The sequence below is a fragment of the Corvus moneduloides genome, chromosome 15 (genome assembly GCF_009650955.1).
Source record: "Corvus moneduloides isolate bCorMon1 chromosome 15, bCorMon1.pri, whole genome shotgun sequence".
In the NCBI taxonomy this organism is placed as follows: domain Eukaryota; kingdom Metazoa; phylum Chordata; class Aves; order Passeriformes; family Corvidae; genus Corvus; species Corvus moneduloides.
In genome coordinates, this window is record NC_045490.1 from 13,174,312 (window position 1) to 13,194,398 (window position 20,087).

General features: G+C 38.6%; 2 long non-coding RNA genes across 2 annotated transcripts in view; one reads left to right on the forward strand and one right to left on the reverse strand.

The window, feature by feature from the left end:
• LOC116451643 overlaps positions 1–20,087 on the forward strand; it is a 55,219-nt gene that overhangs the window by 18,210 nt on the left and 16,922 nt on the right. The window lies entirely within an intron of this gene.
• On the reverse strand, positions 4,999–6,713 carry LOC116451642. The gene is made up of 2 exons (XR_004243264.1): positions 6,179–6,713; positions 4,999–5,830 (listed from the first exon to the last, which is right to left on the reverse strand). It is a non-coding gene; the product is annotated as an uncharacterized LOC116451642 (long non-coding RNA).

Sequence of the window (20,087 nt, forward strand, 5' to 3'; positions counted from 1 at the left end):
AGGGATTGTGGATATCAAATTGAACTTCTCTGAGGTGCACACTGAGGAGGGAAGGTCCATTTAATGAAACCAAGAGGTGGCTTGACGCTCAGGCGGCTTCTCATAAGGGAATAATACTCTCACTGCAACAATAAAAATGAGAACTCACATCTGTACAGGTCCCAAATGCCTTTAAAACCTGAAAAAGGGCCCATTTCTGACAACATCTTGGCTCCTCTTGCCTCTGGGCAGGACTCTTTGCTCTCTCCTCCAGATCCCTGTACCTCTGATAGCAAGGAGCTGGCTCTAAGACAAGAAAGCAAACTTTCTTGAAATGGAATAAACAAGAAAGCAGATAAGCTTTTGCATAAATCAGTGTCACTGTGATCAAACTGTGTGCATTCCCATGAAAGAAATCTTTTAATTTTTGTCCCTTTGTTGCATAGGGGAGAGGCCAGTTGCTGCTTACATTTATGGCATGAGCAGAGTGGTTTGTCCAGAAGAACTTTGACTCTGATGTAGAATTAAATGTGACACCTTTTAATGACTCAGCTATGGAGCTAACATGTTCTTTCAGAATTTTACAGTCAGATTGTTCCTTTGCCACATGAAAAGAGGGCATGGAACTATGTTTGGCCTTGTTGTCTGAGCCACATTGTCTTTTTCTCCATGCCATCCTTTCTTCCTTCCCACTGGTGACAAAGTCCAAGGAGAAGCCCAGGCATTCAGGGAAGGCTGAAGGTTTTGCCTTAAAACCATCTGTTCTGTTTTATGGGGGTGGAGGAGGAAGATTAAGAGGCAGTGTCTCCTTCAAACTGCTGAGTGGCAAGATTTCCTTAGGCCTTTCCCTGCCGCTATCACAGCCCCATCTTGGAGGTGCTCCCCTAGGAGAAGACAAAGTATCAAGGTGGAAAAACCATTCCAGAATACAAGTAGGTGTCTTTTCTGGTTGAAAAGAAATGAAAACTCTTTTCTGATTTTGGACCAGCACCTGAATTGTGAGGGAGGAGAATACTTTATTAAAAGGGCAAACAAACCCCAGTGGAGGGGCAGATACAATGCAGTTTCACAGCAGCTCTGTTGACCCCAGGGTCAATGGCACTGCAGCAGTGCTATGTTTGATGACATGCCCCATAAAGCCTAGCACTGGGGAAGAAAATGACATTGCAGGAGAGAGATTTATGTTTGTAATTCCTTAAAGCAATTTTATTGTGTTCTTGGTGAGTTTTACCATATTGGTTTAGTTGCAGCCACTGCAGTTCATGGAAGTTTCCTTTAGTAGCAGAAATATTGCCACAACTTTGTTTCTTGCAAGTCACTTGTCAGGAAAGATTAATGAAGCTTCTGCTCATCAGGATAGCACTAAAATGCTTAGTTATCCAAAGATGCCCTGCACGATAATTTTGAATTTCCTCTTTCTGTTTCATTTCCCTGTCTGTTCAATTCTGCTTTGTAAGTGTCTGAGTTCATTTTCATTATTTCTTTGTCTGTTCCAGTTAAAATCTTGATTTTCTGTATGTCTTCTGCAGTTCTCTAGAGCATTATTTAACACCAGAATGAAAGGGGTGCTTGCCATGTCTGCTGTTCCTTTACCTTCTCCTAACGGCCTAAAACCTTTTAGCTGGATGTGCCCCAGCTCCTCTCTGCACACATCCGTGTGTACTGCATAGCTCTTAAGTTAGGGTAAACCCCATCACTTTTCTTTAAGCCTTTCACATATTTATTTCATTTAAAACACATTAGTTACATATGTAACTCATGCTAATGATGTCATGTTGTCTTCATGCAAAATTTGAAGTTTTACTTATTAGAATAGTGGGAAATCCTCCTTTCAGTACAGTACTCCCTTGTTTATTTTGAGTGTAATGGAAGTATAAATTTATTGGCATACAAATGTACTGTGCCATTTATAAGTAGATATTTTGCAATATTTCCAATTTTAGTTAGAAGGCACTTTTGTCTCTTCTAAGCAAAGGAAAGATGGACTTGAAGTTCTTTACATAGTTCTTGAAATCTAAAAGACTTTCCACAAAAAGAGTTCCTGTGAGAAACCTGTTGTGTTAGGTGCTCGAAGCCTTTACTTGCTGTCAGCTGAAAAATCAACCCAGGGAAGCGAGCAGTTCTAGGAAATAACATGATGTTTCCTGAAATATTATGTAGCTCTCACATCTTATCCCAGTATGTGTAGGATCAGTTTTCCTGCTGCTCCATTCTGCAGTTTTGTGCTGAAATAATCTGGACTTGAATTTTTAAATTTCTTTTCTTGAAGAGCCATATTGACAAGGGGCTGGGATTTAAATAACTATAAGGAAAAAAACCAAGGGGCTTGGTCAGGTTTTGGGCAAAGAAGTATTTTGAAAGGATGTAATTGTTAAAGAGGCCAGCTTTGAGGAAGTTGCCATTTGTAGGTTTTATGCTTTAACTATGCTCTACAACTTTAAAATTCTTTTCCTCATAAAAGTTTTTAGCTTTCATTCAGAACTAGGACATGCAAATCACCAGGGCTGATTAATGAGCAAAATGTCATAGATACAGGCTGAGAATAAAAGTTATGAGTGTTAAGAGAATACAATACCTTTGTTCAAATATTTAAACTGTAGAACTTAAGGACAGGACTTCCTCTACTGGATGTAAAGGAAGCTGGAAAAGGCAACATTTGGGTAAGGACTGGCATGGAGAAACTCTCAGGCTTTTGAGATCTGCCTGGTCGAGACTGACTACGGGAAGCAAATGTTTCTCCTGTTGAGGGAACAGCGATGGGCCAAGTGTACCAGTAAAGAGGGGCCTGTGGGGTAGGCAGGGTGGCACTGCCCAAGCTTTGTGTTTGCTTTTTAGGCATTAGGGGGCAGGGAAGAGTTTTGTAGCTTCTTCCTGGTTTTGTCATAAGCATTTTTTTTTTTAAAGTATTCAAGGTGTGGACTTGAAGATGAAAACAGCCACAGAGAGTTTCAAACTCAGCCCATCTGCCCAGTGTGAAGTGCCTTGGCTTTACTCTATGACAGAGGTACAGCTGATCCACTATCTCTATGAATCCTTCAAACTGCATCCCTGTCTAGTTTGACCACTGAGATACTGTGAAGCCCTGCTTGAAACCTGCATCTTGTATAGATTGTTTCTCTTTTTTTCCCCTCTCCTTTGGAGGGAAGATAGTAGCACTTCAAGGAAGTAGGAAATCAAATTAAGAGACAGGAGAGGAGATGAACTGTTAGAATTTGACAGTAATAGCTGGCACAGAGAGGAGTGAAAACAAGCTCTTTCTAAGAATAATAGCTATATAGATACATAAGCAAGCAATAAACTGATGATGGTAGAGTCCAGTAGTGTCCAGAAGGCAATTCTCATATACGTTTCATTTCTATTGATATCTTTTTATGATAAAAAAAAACCAAACCTGCTCCTGCATACTGCTTGGTGGATCTGTTCTTGAATCCTGTCTTAATTTAGGTCTCCAATTTTGCTTCTATATGGAAGTTGGTACCAGACCAGGATTAAAAAGAAAAAGCTCTTGAAGGTGGACATAGTTTAGTGAATAATAGCTCCTTTTTCTCTAGTTTCGTCTTAATGAGGAGTGCCTGCTCTATTTTATAAGCATGTGATTTTGTAATATTTACCTGATTATTTCTTCATGCCTTTACTATTGCAGATGAAAAGGAGTCAGAGGCATTCTAGATGGAGGTGAGCTCTTGCACTGATACTGGCAGTCTGATGTAACTTCTTTGGATTTGCTTCCGAAGCAAACCAAGTTACATTCTTTAATATTAGATGTTAAGAATCTTGTGCTCTCTTTCCCTTAAAAGACTGACTGTTGAGGAAGGTTGTGCGGCAGTTACTTGCAGAGAGAATACTGCTTTTCAAGATGATGCCATAGCTCTGTATGCTATGAGGACATTATTTGTTTTTATGAGGAAAGGATTCTTCTCTGTAGAAGACATAAAGGCTGATGTGAGATTTATTTTCTAAAGAGCTAATATAAATGAAATGCTTAAATAAAGCTGTATTTTCAAAGTATGATGAAGTATGAGGCTATCCTTTTCCTGCTGACTGTTTCTTCAGCAGCTTTTTCTTTCAGTTAAAAAAAAAAAGAAAGAAATTTCTCTTTTATTTTTACCTACTGTCCCTTATGTTGATTTGTAGTTTGGGAACACAATTGAGGACATCATCCATGTCTTAATCCCTCTCCTTTTTCCTGGGGTTATCGAAGGGGGTCTTGCCTGGGTGAAGATTATATTTAATAAGATTCAATCTCCACCAGAACCTTCACAATTTCTAATCTGTTTTCCCTTTCGTTATTTTCTGTAACCATTGACATTACCTTCTAGAGTTTTTTCCAGTATACTTTGTGGCAGGTATACTTTGTGGCAGTTTTGTTTTTGCCTGTCTGACTCTCCCCTTGGAAATAGACTATGCCCTTGCTAAGTTTCCAGATGTGCTGGGATTACACTGAAAGTGTTGGAAAGGACTTTTCTCTGCTTAAGGAAAGAAGTTAAGCTTTCATCTTGGACTGGTTGTGGCAGCAGGAGAACACCATTTAAATTGTTTTTACCGCTCCATTTTCTTATTATGCCTCAATTGATTCTAGTAGGTTTGCTTCATCTTTCAGATTGTCTTGAGAATTCAACACAATTTTTTTCCTGTTTACCAGCTGAACACGTTTCTTTGTAAATAGAAAATTCTTGTACTCAGGTCAATGACTCTTGAATTTTCAGAGTGCTGGTTACAAGCTGCTTTCAACTGAAGAGGTCACAGCAATATCACAGATGCACAGATTGCTACCCGATTAATACAATTATCAACATGGAGAAATTATTAGTTGAGTGTTTGCATTTGAACATACCTTTTATTTTAATGCACACTTTGAAAAGCATATTTTAAGGAGACAAGTTTAAATTGAAAATGTTCCCAAGGAACGATTTCTGTCTTTTGTGCAGATCAAAGTGGCAAAAGCAATTTAACAATTTGTCTGTCTTTGAAATCTAATGGGTTTCCTGCATTTCTCTAAATACAATAACTGGACACAAGTCTATTATTCCTTTTTAATGCTGTAAAAGCCAGTGTTACATTACTTAGCGTTCTTAAGGCTTTTACAATGGAGATTTTTATTATGTCACATATACAAGCAATTATGTTTGACAGTTTGGATGCAAAGTTGAATTGGCAGCCACTTCAGCATCCTCACCAATAAAAACATTAAGCATGTCTATTAAAAATGTTTCTTCTGTAATTTGTTCTTCATAAGCTTTCAGCTGTGCCACAAAAGCCTCCTGTCTCTTTTACAGCTAATTTCCTGCAGACTGCTTTACAATTGAGACGTGAAAACTCTTTTTGTGATTGGTTTGTCATAAAAGAAGGGCCAAGTTCTGATGGTATCAAATGGCTCGAATTAGACAGGACCTTTCTGAAGATGTGTAAAACAAAATTTGATGTCCCAAAGCATAGCACAGTGTCATGGTTTGATGTTGGTTAGGTGCCAAGCACCACATACAAAACAAGGTGAAATGAGGACTATTGAGGAAAACGGGAAAACTTCAAGGCAAAACAGTTCCACACTTAAACAGTTGTACTATAAGAAAATTCATTACTAACAGAATTAAAAGTAAAAAAAAAAAAAATACGAAATTAAAGCAAACTCCCAGAATACCTTTCCCTTCTAGTACCTCCCTCTTTCCACCAACCTGCACAAGGGAAACAAACATGGGAGTTTGACAGTTTCATTTCTTAAGAGTCTTTCCCTGTGTTTAAGGAAAAGAGTTTCTTCTGCTGTGCTGTGCGATCCTTCCCACGGGAGATAGCTCTCTGCGAATTTCTCTAGAGCGGTTCAAACTTTCACAAACAACAGTCTGCCCGGAATCTGCTGCAGCGAAAAAAAAAAAAAAAAAAAATCCCTCCCATGAATCTTGCAGTCTTCCCCCACTGCCATCATGGGTCACAAATAACACGGGATTTAGTCTTTTAAGGATGAGCTATTCCAGCCTGAAAGTAAAGGCTCTCTTCTCAATCTCTGAAAGTCTTTCACTGCATCTATATACTCTGGCATGAATATTTTTCATGAACACATGAATTGCTACATCCCCCCAATTCATCTTATGAATTATAGGGGGAAAAAAACCCCTGCTGTATTATAGTCTTCACCATGGCTTGCAAGGAGAATTTTCAGCTCCGGCGCTGGGAGCTCCTGCTCTCCTTCCCTTCCTTTACTGACCTTGGCGCCGCCATGTTTGCTTCATCTCACATGATCTCGCTTTTCCTTTCTCTCTGACCTGGAAGAAAGCTGGTGCCTGTTAAGTTGCGGCTAAGAAGTTGATCTTGTCTCTTGTCCAGGCTCTGCTCTGGGGAAAACTCGCTGTTGTAGGCTGCATGTTTTTGCTCGGTTCGACACGAGCCGCGCTGGCTGCGTGGAAGGGGCCCAGCGGCCCCAGAGCCGCGCTGCGCGGTTCCGGCTGCGCTGCTGTTGAAGGCTGGTCATGGCTGCTTGCGGAGCCGGCGCGGCTTTCCCCAGCGGCTCTGCACCGCGGGGCTTGGGCCCCCCGCTTCGCCATCCCGGCGGGGAAACAGGAACAAAAGGAACTTCCTGTGCTTGGTCTTCCTTCAAATATGTGAATTGCAGAGGCGGTACCAACTTTTTAATTTGTTTAGCAACCAGTCCATCGAATTAAGTTTAAACCACCACATGATCCTGATGCAAAACCATTTTGAAGTCAGGGAGAGTGTGGGCTTGCTGTGGCTGTGCTGGTGGAGAAGGGCTCTGTTGTGTTTGCTACCCTGGGAGCTGGCCCGGCAGGGTCATGGGTGAGCAGCTCAGTCAGTACAGTTGTGCCTGCACACTTCGTTTGTTTACCTGTGTCATAAGCTAGAATGCAAAGGTGTAAAACAAACCTAGCATCAAAAAAGATGCATCTCAACCACAGGAAGAAAGATTAGCTAGTCTACATTAAACTGAAGAATATTTTTCCCTACACGCGGTGTGGTGAATTAGCCTTTTTAGGTCAATATTAATTTTTCTAAGTTATCTTTTTCTTTGATAAATTATTTAAATAGGGCCACATTTCAGTATGTGATCATCAGTGAATATCATTAAAATAATATAAAAAGTTCTAATTCATACTTTTGTCCTATATGTGTGTTAAAGAATATGCAGAAGTTTATGCTGTAGTCATATAGTCATCTAAGCAAAGCTTATGGGAGTAAGCTTGGATAAGACTATATATTCTGTACAAGAAGAATGAAAGAGTTAATTGTGATATATGAACCTATTTATAAAGCAAAAGGAGAAATAAAAAGCTCCAAATATAATGCTTATTGAAGGAAACATTTCTTCAAATATTTCTGGGTTGAGGGGAGGTGTGAATTCAGTGGCCTATCAGGGTATGTATGTAAAGATGAAATATGTAATGATGCTGTAAATGCTGCTAAGTCAATTTTACTTGTGAGGATATTGATTCAGTTTTGTCCAGTGGAGCAACTGTGTGATTCAAATGAAATACCCCTATTTGTGGCTGGGAATCTTCTATGGGAAAGCAGCTGGTGATGAGGCTGATGGGTGGGCACAAGCCAGTTACCTCAGAACTGCATGAATAATGCTCCCAAACAAAAGAATGCCTTGGCATGTTAGTTATCAGCCATTTTCACATAAGGCTCCAGCAGTCCCAATCAGTGTGTGTCGACTTAAAAGTGTGTTTGACAGGAGTTTGAATGTTAAACCTAAGAGGTCTTTTTAAAGCTAAATCATAAATCATGTGTTTGCCTCAGAAATCTGCCATTCAGAGTTACTTATTATAACTTATGATGGTTCTATTGGGAATAGATTAAGAAAGATGAAATGGCAACATTTGGATACTGGAAATGTCTCAACTACAGAATGCTGCAAGTGAGGAAATTATCGAGACTGGGAAGCTATTCAGAATATATGTTTGAATAGTGAGTTCTTTTGCGTAGATAGCAATGTTTTTTTGGATATCCTACTGTTAGAAACAGGCATAAGATGTATTTAATAAATGAGCAATTAGAACCCTAACTGGTGCTTTAGCTAACAGGTCAAAAATGCAGTGAGCTGTGCTTTGCGTCTGACTGGCTAGGAAGCAATAAAGTAGTAGAGAAATTTGACTATGGAAGCTGGACTATTGCATCTCACAGAGGGTTACAATTTTAATTCTGAACTGTGATGGTCAGCTCCTGCAGTCAGGGTGTTTGGAGAAGACAGAGCAGCAGAGAGAGCTGGGTGCTAGATGGTTCCTTCCAAGCCTCTTTTCACCTCTTCAGTCCCACATCTTCATACCATTCAGGGCATTCATCCTTCTGTGCCCTCTGCCTTGTGCACTGCCCTAACAAGTGGGGCTGAAAGAACATGGTTATGCATGTCCATGAATCACGTTCCTAAATCTCTGTGAGAAGACGGGAAGAATTAGCAGAGAATATTTTAAAACTTCAATGGGAAAATGCTTCACTCACTGTAACTTCTAGCTGGTTCCCTTTTCTTAATATGCTAGTAAATGATCTTACTCCTTGTCAAACTTGTGGAAAGAAGCAGTTTCATGATTTCTAATTTTATAAAATGTCAATAATGGAGTGCTCCAATAAATGAAATTTATTGATGATCACCTTTTTCTCCCTGTTATAGCATGTTTCAACTCAATTTCATAACAATTTCTGGCTTTAATATGAAATGTCAACAATATCTCCAGCAACCACCTTGTTCTTATTACTCTCTAATCTTATTTTTATAAAGATCATTTCTGATGCCTTGTACATTGTAGACTTTGTACATTTAGCCAGTGATCAAAGTTGTATAACAATAAGCTGTAGTTTGACATGGAGTAGCTTAAATCTATTCAAGCTAGTAATGTCATTTGCAGATTAATTTGCCAATTCATGCAGTGTTCATTTCATATCAAAAAAATAATATCCAACAATCACTCAAGCACTGATGACATTTCTGCTTAGATCCATTGGTAAAGCTTCATTTATTGGAATAAAACAGGACAGCAAATGGAATTTGTATATTCAGGTTTGAAATTGGGGGAAAATAGTTTCAATGTGGAACTGTAGTGTCATCTTTATTTATAGGAAAAAATACTTGTCTTGTGGTTCCTTGAAAACTGAATCAGAGAGATGGGTTTCCCAGGGGAATTGTTATAGGGATTTGCTATATATGCCTGAGCTGCTGTAAATATTTAACTTTTCTTATATATGTAATGACATCAGATGATGGAAAAAACAAATGTTGAGAAAGAGAAGAAAAGAAAACAATGTAAAACAAGCAAATGTTCTGCCGCATTTCTTCTAGTGCATGTAAACCAAAATACCACAGTCTTCTAGAACGTCTCACAGTTGAGACAGTCAGTGGAAAGCTTCCTTCAGTGCTGTCCTCCACCCCCTGTAGTTCTGACCTTCCAGTGTTGTCTGATGGCTGAGGAGGGACTGCAGAGTGGAATTTTCCTTAAGAATTCTTTTCATCCTTGTAAGAAATACTGCAGTGCTGTAAGCAGATAAGCTACCATGCATGTGTTTACTGTGTATCAGCAAATGATAGGGATTCATCTCTTCAGTGTTCAGATTAAATACTTAAATACTAATAATTTAGGAGTCTGGGACTAAAACCTCTCTTTTTCATGTTAAAAAGAAAGTTGGGGTTTTTTTCCTAAAACTTACTAGTATTTATTAAAAAAAAAAAATGCAGTGACTTCAGGATGAGGATATTGTGTGTATGGTCTTCATATGTGTCCATCCTTAGAATGATCTGTGTCAGCAGCAGTGGTAGGTGCAGGTCATGTTTCTTCAGTCCCGGGATCAGGATGGATTTCCTCACCATGTGATCTATCCTGTGTGAGTTTTCTGACTTCAGTGTTAAGTTAATGAGCTCTACTCTTTAGATCAAGTAAACTTTTAAGGAAGCTAAACTGTGGGACTAGGAATCAGTGTTTTCAAATACAGAGGCTTTATGGGAGTCAGGACTCTGGACTGAACCTATATATTTTGTATTACCTTAATAGAAGTTTGTTTTAAGTAACTTGCTTAAAAGGGAGAGGGGTTTCTGGTGTGGGGTTTTTTCTTTTGGTTTGTTTTTTTTGGTTTTTTTGGGGTTTTTTGGTTGTTGTTTTTTTGTTTTGTTCTTTTCTTAGAAACTCTGTTGTTTTCCTCCCACACAACATACTGATGATTTCCATGCTACACTTCTCTTTTTGTAAAGCAAATGTGATTTGCTACTAGGATGCTGTCTATAGTTCATACTATTGAGATAGGTGATTTCAAGAAGGACCTGTTGTGTGTGATACCTTTGTTAACTTTTCAGGTTTTGAACTGGCCATTGGGATCATCTCTCAGCCTTTTTCAAAATATTTTGAGAGTTCCAATTATTTTCACTAGCTGAAAGTCAGTATCAACATGTATGTCCTGCTTCAGAGGCATCAGAAACAATTAAATAATCAGTATTTTAAATAATCTCAAGGGGTGATACGCTTGAGTGTAGATCAAGGGAGAGACCTTGCTTACATTTAACTGTGATTCTGTGAAACGAGGCTTTATTGTAGCAGACTGTGGGAGGAAAAGAAAGGGAAAATAGCTGTGAAACCACTAATTTGCACCTTATGAATATTTATATGCAAAAACCCTTTTGTGGGTGTTTGTGAAATAGATGGTGAAATCAAACCATACCCACCAGCAAGTGCAGCTGTCAGTAGGTATTTCTACACCCAGACCTAAATCGTGGTTTCACAGAATTCTGACTCAGCCACAGGCATGCTGGCTTGGCTTATTGAACGTTGATTTTCTAGTACAGACCCTTATTTTAGGAAATTTTGTCATCTGTGTGGAAAAATTTTACTTACATAAACTGCTGATAGCAGTTATCAAGGTAGGCATCTTGATTTTGTAGAGGCAGTGAGCTGTATGCCTATTTTCTGTATGCACAAAATAGATATATAATTTTGTGAATAAATGTATGTATGGCTACTATAGCAGTCATGCTCTTTTTGACTTTTGAAATTTTTTGAATTTTGTTTCTGTTTCTAGTGATTACTTTTTGTATATTTCCCCCTTACCTTGGGCAATATTGCTCTGTAAAGTTAAATAGCTGAGATTAACTCTGCCAGGCAGTGTAAGAGAGAAGTTTTGGAGCTGCAATAGAGGGAGGAAATGCAGAACAGAGCGGGAAGAGCAGCTGAAGAAATTCTTGTGCTGGTGGGTGATGTATCTAACAGGGATGGATCTTTACAAGCCAGAAAGGCTGGCAAATCCATGCAGGTTTTAAAAGCAGGCCCAAATAGTAGCATCCATCTAGGTTAACAGTTTATAATGTGCTAATTGGATATTTTTAAACCTTGATAAACCTCCCTCACTACACAAGCAATCTTAAATCTTCTTTCCTATCCTCGTTTTCTACCTCAGTAGAGTTTCAGCTTGGACATTCAATAGGGTGTTGTCAGGTGCATCAGGGAGGAATATCTTGATTTCCTTCCTTGTTAAATAAGGCAATGAAGAAACATAACCTCAATCAGTCTATTGCAATGTGGTCAAAGGGTCTAGACAGTATGATGTAATTTTTATAGGTGTGTATTTTTCTTATTAGACTTGTTCATCCTAAATCCTTTTGCTGTTACTTCTATCTCCATAGTAACCAAAGAAACCCCTGAGTGGATCAGTGAGATGTTTTCTAGATGCTGTACAAACACAAAGGAATGCTGAGCAAGTTCCATGGCACTCTTGGGATACAGAAAGACAAATGATGAGGAAAAGATACGATAAGAAGTATGTTAATATGTAATTTGGTAAAAGGTTTAACAAGGACATGTGTGAAGGTGAAGTGGGTTGTTTTGGAGCAGGACTGGGTAAGAGAGGAGAACATATAAATAGGGCCCTGAAAATTAGGTGGGTGGGGGATTAGACAATGAGAGTCTGCCTGTCTCAGTGGAGTGAGTGCAGACTGCTGAATCCATGGTTCATTTCCCTGTGCTGCTAGTGACTTCTGGAGTGATTTTCTGATACTCCCAGAACCCATATTTGAAAGTATGAATCTGCTTAGTGCTCTGAGTTATAAAGTTTATTTCCAAAAGCATCTTAGTTAAAGAACATCTTCCTTGATTCAGAGTATTTTAAACTTGCTTGTGAAAACAGGAGTGTTTAATGAAGTGCTTGCTATTGTTTTGTGGAGCCGGAAGGCATTCAAATGCCTTTTAAAAGAACAAACAAAAATCCACCAACCCCCCCCACCAAACACCAAACCAACCAATCACATTAAAAAAGCTCAAAACAAACCAAAACAAAAATGCCTCAAACCCCAAACCAGACTCATCATCCTTCTGCTTCATCTGTAAAATGTGGATAATAATTGTTTGTTTCACCAGAAGTGTCCACACTGACAACAAAAAATTTCATGTATGATGTATAGACATTGTAAGAGATGCAGTAATTGTAAAAAAAAATAGCTGTGGTCTATGAATTGGTCAGAAATCATCCTTAGCTAGTGTCAGTCAGTGAGAATATTGCAATGGTTCCAGCCATAGAGCAACAATTTCTCTAATAATGGCGGTAGATAACCTGGTTATGATTTTAAGAGAGTAAGAGATGAAGTGTGACTTATGTCATTTAGAATTGTTGTCTTTTGATGTTTTGGAGATTTGGGACAGGGAGTGAAATCTTCTCTTATTCTTAAGAAAATTATTCCAGAGAGAGCTATAATGATGTAGCACATCCAAAGATAGCTCTCTCTCTTTCACAAGGCTGGCTATCACACTTAATTAGCTGTTCACAATCCATTTTATGTTTTTGTTGGAAGCCTTTTCTGGAGCTTTAGAGTGCCCTGCCAAAACTTGAAGACATTTGCAGTTACAGTGACTTTATATTGAAATGATAAATGAACTGTGACTGGTTATATTTTGTTTAAAAACAAAATCCAAAATCTTCACAGAAAAACTATTTCACAGCTCTGAGTTTCTCAAAAGATGGGATAAGTGCTCACAAACTTATATATGTACCTGTGTATATAGTTATGAAGGGTCTAAACTTCACATTTGTTATTGCTGTTGAACAAATTTACTTTTCAAGACTTCAGTTTTAATTTGTTAGAACAGCAAAGTGGCAGCGCATTCAGCTTTTACAGGTCCTCACCATCTGCTAGAACAGCAATGAACCAGCAGTGTAATCTTGCTGTGTTGACAACCGGCTTAGTTAGGACGATTTGGAAATTGGAGCACTGTTGAAATAAATATTCTGCTTCCCCTGGGCAACTTACTGAAATTCTTTCCATCACTTTTAATTTATCTAGTATAAAGTTGGGATTGAGTTTTGTATTGATGTTGCATGAATTAGCAGTGTTGCACAGCACTTCTTCAAGGTCCTGGCAGTGGCCTGAGGGTGAGATGGGAGGACCTTATCCAGGCTGGGGTAGTGCAAATGAGAAAAAATGTCTGTTTCTTCCTTTAGACATTTGTTGAAGATACATTGTGGGTGAACAAATGTGGGGTGGCTGACTCCCAAACAATAATGCTTATCTTTTGTGTAATATGGGGAGGAGACCAACACTAAACGCATCTCTGCTGTAAAGAGTTGTATTGTGCAGTCTGGAAGGAATGAAGAGTTAGATGTTGTTCAGTAATCATTTTAGAGTTCACTGGAACACTGAAAAAAGAGCCTGGAATCTGAAGACTGGTCAATGAAAGATAACTTAGGTAGAGATAAGCAGGTTCTGTTGTAATTTGATATTACATTTTGAGAGGATTCTTTCAAATTACTTCGGAATTAAATCACTACAGAGGAAATTAAAAATTCACGAAGTGACTCCTTTAATTTTATCTAGTCATGTGTAACCTTCTAATTTAAGTAAACTCTGCTATGGCATTTAATGTAAATAAGACTGCATATATGTGACATTGATAGGGCTGGTGAGGATTAACCATTCTTGCCTTTTACAGTATCCCAATATGAAATCAAGGGATATTTTCCTTTGCATTCCATTAGATTTTACAAACATCAATAGATTTTACAATCATTCCAATTCATGTCACAGAAGAACTTCCCGTGTGCAAACAACAAAATTGATCTGGCATTTGAAGTGAGCATGTTCCTCAAGTTATTGTGTCCAAATCAGAACAACCCTAAGGTGCTATGGGTCAATAGCTTGGCATGCTGGCAATAGAAACAAGGGTTTACAGCTTGTCAGGACTTTAGACAGGGCTTGCTGTAGGGCAGGATGCACTTCCACCTAAAAATATGGATGTGCAACACAGAACTAATAATAAAATTCCAGATAGCATTCATGATTATTCATGAGTTTAAATGAATTTTTGTTGTTCTCACATTGAATGTCTTGTACCTTAATTTTGTTAGCACATGTATCATGATTAAAGATTTTACTGACCTGGCCAGCTCAGAAAGCAGATGTTAAGCTTGCGTGTTTTCAACTCTTTTACAGCAAATTTCAGCATTGCTTCCTATCAGCATTTGAAGTAGGAGCTTCATTTATAATGTTTGGGTGTTTTTCCAATTAAGTAGAGGAAGGAGAGTCAGCTTCACTTTTTCTGTATAAACAGTAGACTGGACTTCAAAGATATGATGTGTCAGAAGTTGTTTGGTAGCAACAAATAAAAATAAACCAGTCAATAGTTAAAGGAGCTTAAAATAAAAGAAAGTATTTGGCATCACTGATAAGGTCCGTTGGAACAGAGGCTGTTGGCTAAAGGACTGAATGAATAACTATGTTTTTACATTGTTGAGAATTGCCAGTGACCCAGTTGTGTCCTCAAAGCCTTAAGGAAGTGCCATTATGTTCACTAATTTCATTGGGCCAGTTACTGGTGACGTTCCAGCATTCGCTGATCCAAATAGGGAGGCAGATCCACAGAACTCCAGAGAGTGTTGGGCCTCAATTACATTGACTATCATGAGATGGTGTCCAGTGTGTGCAGGGACCACTGGCACCCTTGTGCTGGACAGAGAGCACAGATATCTGTGTGCCAGGTGCCACTGCATTTTGTGTATAGGAGGAGAACATTGTGTTTCACTATTAAGCAGCATTTAAGACCTAGGTACACAGAGCTGGTTGTGTAACAGATGACTTGGTCTTTTCAAATTTGCAGGTGTAGATAAAAAGGGGGGAAAAATAAATCTAGCAATTATTGGACTTCTCTACTTTGGATCAAGGTACAGACTGTGGTATTTATTTTTCTGATTAGGAAGACATGACTGTGGTAAATGAAGAGGAAAATAAATTAAAAATTTCCATAATAAAACAAGTCCTTTCTTTGTGATTCAAACTGCCCCATCCCCAGCTTGATAATGTTGTTTGCCCATAGTTAAGGATATGTTAGAATGTAATTGTAACTGTTTGCCATGGCTGGCAGTTAGCATGAGAGATCATGCATTTACATCTCATATAACCAGAAATTAAAAATGAAGGACTGACCACTTGACACCATTGTAGTTCTTGAAATAAAGCCTGTTGAGCTAAATTTGTTGTGGCTGCTGAATGACTCTGCTCACCAGTTTGAATACATGATGAAATTCCTATTAGAAGATGTCACCGTAATAACTGATGGCATAATGAAAGTGCCAGAAACAGAATAGAAATATTGCTCTGTTAACCCTTTTTTTCAGAACAGAACTTTAAAATGGAGTTTTTGAAATGCACGTGGCATTTGTTCTGACCTCCGGAAAGGTACTTTTTTTTTTGCCCCCTATACTGGAAGGTGATGAGAGCTGTGATAATTTCAGTATTTCTATAAGGTACTATCATACCCTGTATTCTCTGGATGAATTGATTCTGTACTCCAGAGAAACTGCTGTTTCCCCTCAGAGCTGTATAAAAAAGGAAAATGAATGGTGGTGGTAAGGCAGTGATAAAATGCATTGCAGGCAATTACAGGCAGGAAATACTAAGTTTCCACTATCTTAGAAGGCATACTCATAGAAGAACCCTTAACTTTACATCTGTTTGGAAACCATGTAAACTCACACACATTTTTGAATTCTCAACCTGTACCTCCCCAAGGCTCTAATTATTCTGTATCAGGAGCCTCTTAATTCTTGCTCTTGGATAAATTTCTATTTCTGTGCCTGTATCAAAGCTTAGGGCCCTGTATGCAGGAATGCAGCTTTGAAAATTATGGGCTAGGGGTTTTTCTATCAACTACTTTAATTTTTCTACAGAGCCACATTTATTATTCATTAAAATAAAACATAATCAAAAGTAGCGTTTAAGAGTGTCAGTCAACAGACCTAATGTTGCAAAAGGTGATCCTCTTTTCCATTTCAAATGTTTCTCCCTCTTCTTCCTATTTCTCAGAAAGGAACTCAGTGCAGGTATGTAGAATATGCTTCTACTCTTGAGTTGTTTTGTGAAGACCTCACCTTTTTTTTCTATGTAACGTTAATTAAGTGAGCGTCCTATGTCCTCAGTGTGTCTAATGCATTAAAAAGCAGAGAATTTAATACTGTAATTATGAAAGCTTAAAGGAAGAAGCCTGTTAAATATACTTCAGATAGGTTATCAGCTTTACCTTTCCAAATATGTTCTATAATAGAAGCTGATTTCCTAAAGAGTTTTGTCACATGCATATATCTGGCTGAGAGTGGCTCTTGCACACTAGGGTATGAATAAATTATTTCCATAGCTCTAATGTATCCATTTTTTTCAGTATGGGCCTTAGGCTTTCCTTTTCCTTAAAAGCATCATTTGGCTGCTGAATCAAAAACTCTGAAAAGAGACGATAATGAGTATTCACATTTGAAATGCAACAACCCATTGAGGTCAGAAAAGAGCTGCAGCAAAGTATTCCCCATCTCTTCTCTAAACAATGGGTATTGGAACTACTAATCAACTTGAATGTAATGAATAGAATTTAAAAAGTCATATATTGATATTCAGAGGAATTTGATATTTTTGATGTTTTCAGCAAATTCACTTATTTTTCTGCACATGCAAGACCTTAACTGTCTTAGGTTTAAGTATTCTTACATATTTTTTGGGGGTAGTGTGTGTGTGTGTATTTGTATAATGACCATATTTTCATCTTCACTGGCAGTGACTGGAAGTCAATCAGAATGGCTCAGGTGATGCCAATTGTTGTAAGAAGGTTTTTTTACTGCAGTGAGGGAAGGGGCCTTTCAAATACACACAACCATTGGAGCAAGATGTAATCTAGAGAGAGCAATAGACCCAATGAGAGCCAAAAGAGGGCAAGAAGGCACAGAGAGCAGTTTCTCATTTCCGTTCAGAAGGGCAAAGGAGAAAACAAAAGTCAGGGAAATCTCCCTGGTAGCCAGTTAAAAATAAGTGAGGGCATCCTGCTGAACATTGTGAATTTTGGATCAGATTAATTCCTGCTGTATTGGCCCCTGAAAGTAGCAAAACATTACAGTGCTTGGGAAAGAGGTGATGCTGCAGCACAAAGGAGTGAATTGTCCAGCTGCCAAGGCCATCTCTATTGGCAAGGGATCTAACCCTATGAAGAGTGGCTGCCATGGGGCTGTGACTTTGACACAATCTTCAATTTGTACTTGTATTGATTTTTCTCATGACTGGAGATGTGAATAAGTCTAATTTGAAAACTGGGCATGGAGACCTGTCTTCTGTAAGGCCTGCCCAGCAGGTAATTTCCCAAAGGCCAGAAATTATTCTCCAAACAGTAATGAAGAAAAATTATTACCATGTTCCTCAAAATATGAGAAAATAGTTGCTGGATACCTTGAATAGGGTTTCTTTTTATCTGAAGTTGTGCTTTCTTTGAAGTCAGTGAAAAATGTTTCATTGATCAGGTTCTTAAGTGCCATTCCTCAAACCATTCAGGTGTTGGTGCATTTTAGACTGTATTGAGCCCTGAGATAAACATCGAGGTGCTCATGAATAAACAAGCTCCTGGGAAAATGAGTAGCTGAAGGCTAAGTGGTAGTTCATGCCAACAGGATGCCTGTGAGATGGAGCATGGCACGGGAAAAAAACTTTGAAGAGGTTTTCCCCCTGGAGTTTTATGCCTGGGAAGAGTGCTGCATTTCCTGATCATAGGCATGTGAGTGCTGGGCTTGGGAGGCTGCTGCAGTGAGCTTCCTGAGATTGCTTTGTCTCTCTGCTCAGTCTCTGCAGCCACTGATACCTGAATCTTTTCTTTCCAACTGCTATTCAGTGTTTACAGGGTCCCCCAGCCCTGGATAGCTCCTACTGTACTAAGCAAGTACTAATGCAGAGTGAGGCTGACTTAGGTTATTTCTTGTCCGTAAGTAAACTTTGGTCCCTGCTATAAAAACAGTTTTTAACAAAGAATTAATTTGGGCAAGTTTGTTGTCCTGTTTAGAAGCTGTTTTTAATATATGTTATTTTCTCCTGAGGGATCCAGTATACACTGGGAGGGGAGGAGAAAGCTAACTTTCATGATTCGGATTTGGGTGTTAAGATTCATGACTTATTCATCTTGCTGGGCCACTGAAGACTGTAATTAAACCTGACAGCACTTTGCAGTGACTAAGTGATAAGTACTACATGGCATGCATTAAAATGAATATTTTTATTTCTTCTTATTTTGAGATATTCAGGTCCCAATATCTCTTTAAAAAATAATTAAGAAAAAGTAGATCTCGCGTGATTATTTCCTTCCACTCCCACTCACATGCTTAAAAGAACAGATAATAGGCTTTCTGCACTTTAGAAATGGCTTTTTATTCAGGTCAAAGTTAATCCTGCTGTAGTTAAAAATGGATTATCAGACATGGAGCCCTCCCCATCATTGGCTGGGAGTCAGTGCTCATCTGGAAAAACTCACCTTTTTTTTTCCATTTCTTTTTGCTGATCCTTTGGGGTCCTGTTCCTAGCTGTGAGCAGCAGCATGCCAATTTCAATTAACATTTCCTTTAAAACAAATGTTATCATCTGCTTTAGTGCTTGTGACTTTCCATTTCTAACGAGGATAACAGGAGAGTGCAGGCGGATGGCTTTGTTTGGTTCAGGATGCTGTCACTGTGCTTTGGTGAACATCATTAACCATTATCCATCCGTGACATTTTTTCGGGTTCCTTGTGATTTTTAAAGGTCAAGCGAAGGCTTGAAGAGGGAATTCTCTGTCTGACATAAAGACGTTTCTTTTCCCATAACAGAATAAAAGCCCAAGTCCATTGCTGTTAAACTGTTGGGCTGCTTTCTCATTGTGACCACCAGCCCAAGGCTTTTGGAAAGTGCTTTGCTGTTGTGGGTCTGTCGAGATACTGGTTACATCTGTGTGAATAAATTATGTTGTTAGATTGCTGATTTTACCAGAGGAGAAGGCAGCAAGAACATTTTGCTGAGTTATCCTAAACTGTGTTTTTCTCAGGCACAGGAAAAGAGAAATAATTTTGAAAATCATTTTGGGTCAGCAGAAAATACATTTCCCTCTGAAAACCCTCATTTAACTCATTTAAGTCTTTAAAAATTAAGATGTATACACATTTTAAAATAAAAATCCAAATGCTTTCTTTTGAGAATTTTGACAATTCTAAGGTTTTCAGTGCTTCTTGGATTTGTTACTATGTGGAGTCTTGTTTTCTTCTTTTCCATCTGCCTCCCACCATGACCCCTTGAAATTTTGCCTGTAATTGTTTGGCTCTTCCACTCCTGTCTTTTTTTATGACTCTTTCACCATACATCAAACAGAGAGATGTCTTAAACAGTTGTTGTGACAGTCCAAATAACTGTGTGTGCCCACATGTTAAAAACCTGGAAAAAGAAGTCAGAAAAAGAAACTGTTCCTGGTCCAAAACAAATAAGAACTGGGCTTCTTCCTGACTCTTCCATGACAATAAAGTTCCAATTCCTTTTTGGCTTGAAATGAAAGTAATATGTCTGGGGTGGTGAAAAATGGGAAAGCCAAGGCTTTGTTTTATTTTTTTAAGAACATAAAGAAAATGGGGTGAGGGAGGCCACAGGCCAAAAATATACACAGAGAACATTTCAGTCATATGTTGTGTGCCAAATAATCCTTTATTAGTGGCTCTCGTCAGTTGATAGTTTTTCATGATTATTTGCACTGCCAGAGCCCTATGGAGTGCAGTCAGTATCCAGGCAGATCCATAGTGCTGCATTATGGACAGTTGTAGCGGGTTGAGTTCGAAACCGGGCGGAAACACCAATTAAATGTAGTGGTTTTGGTTCAAAA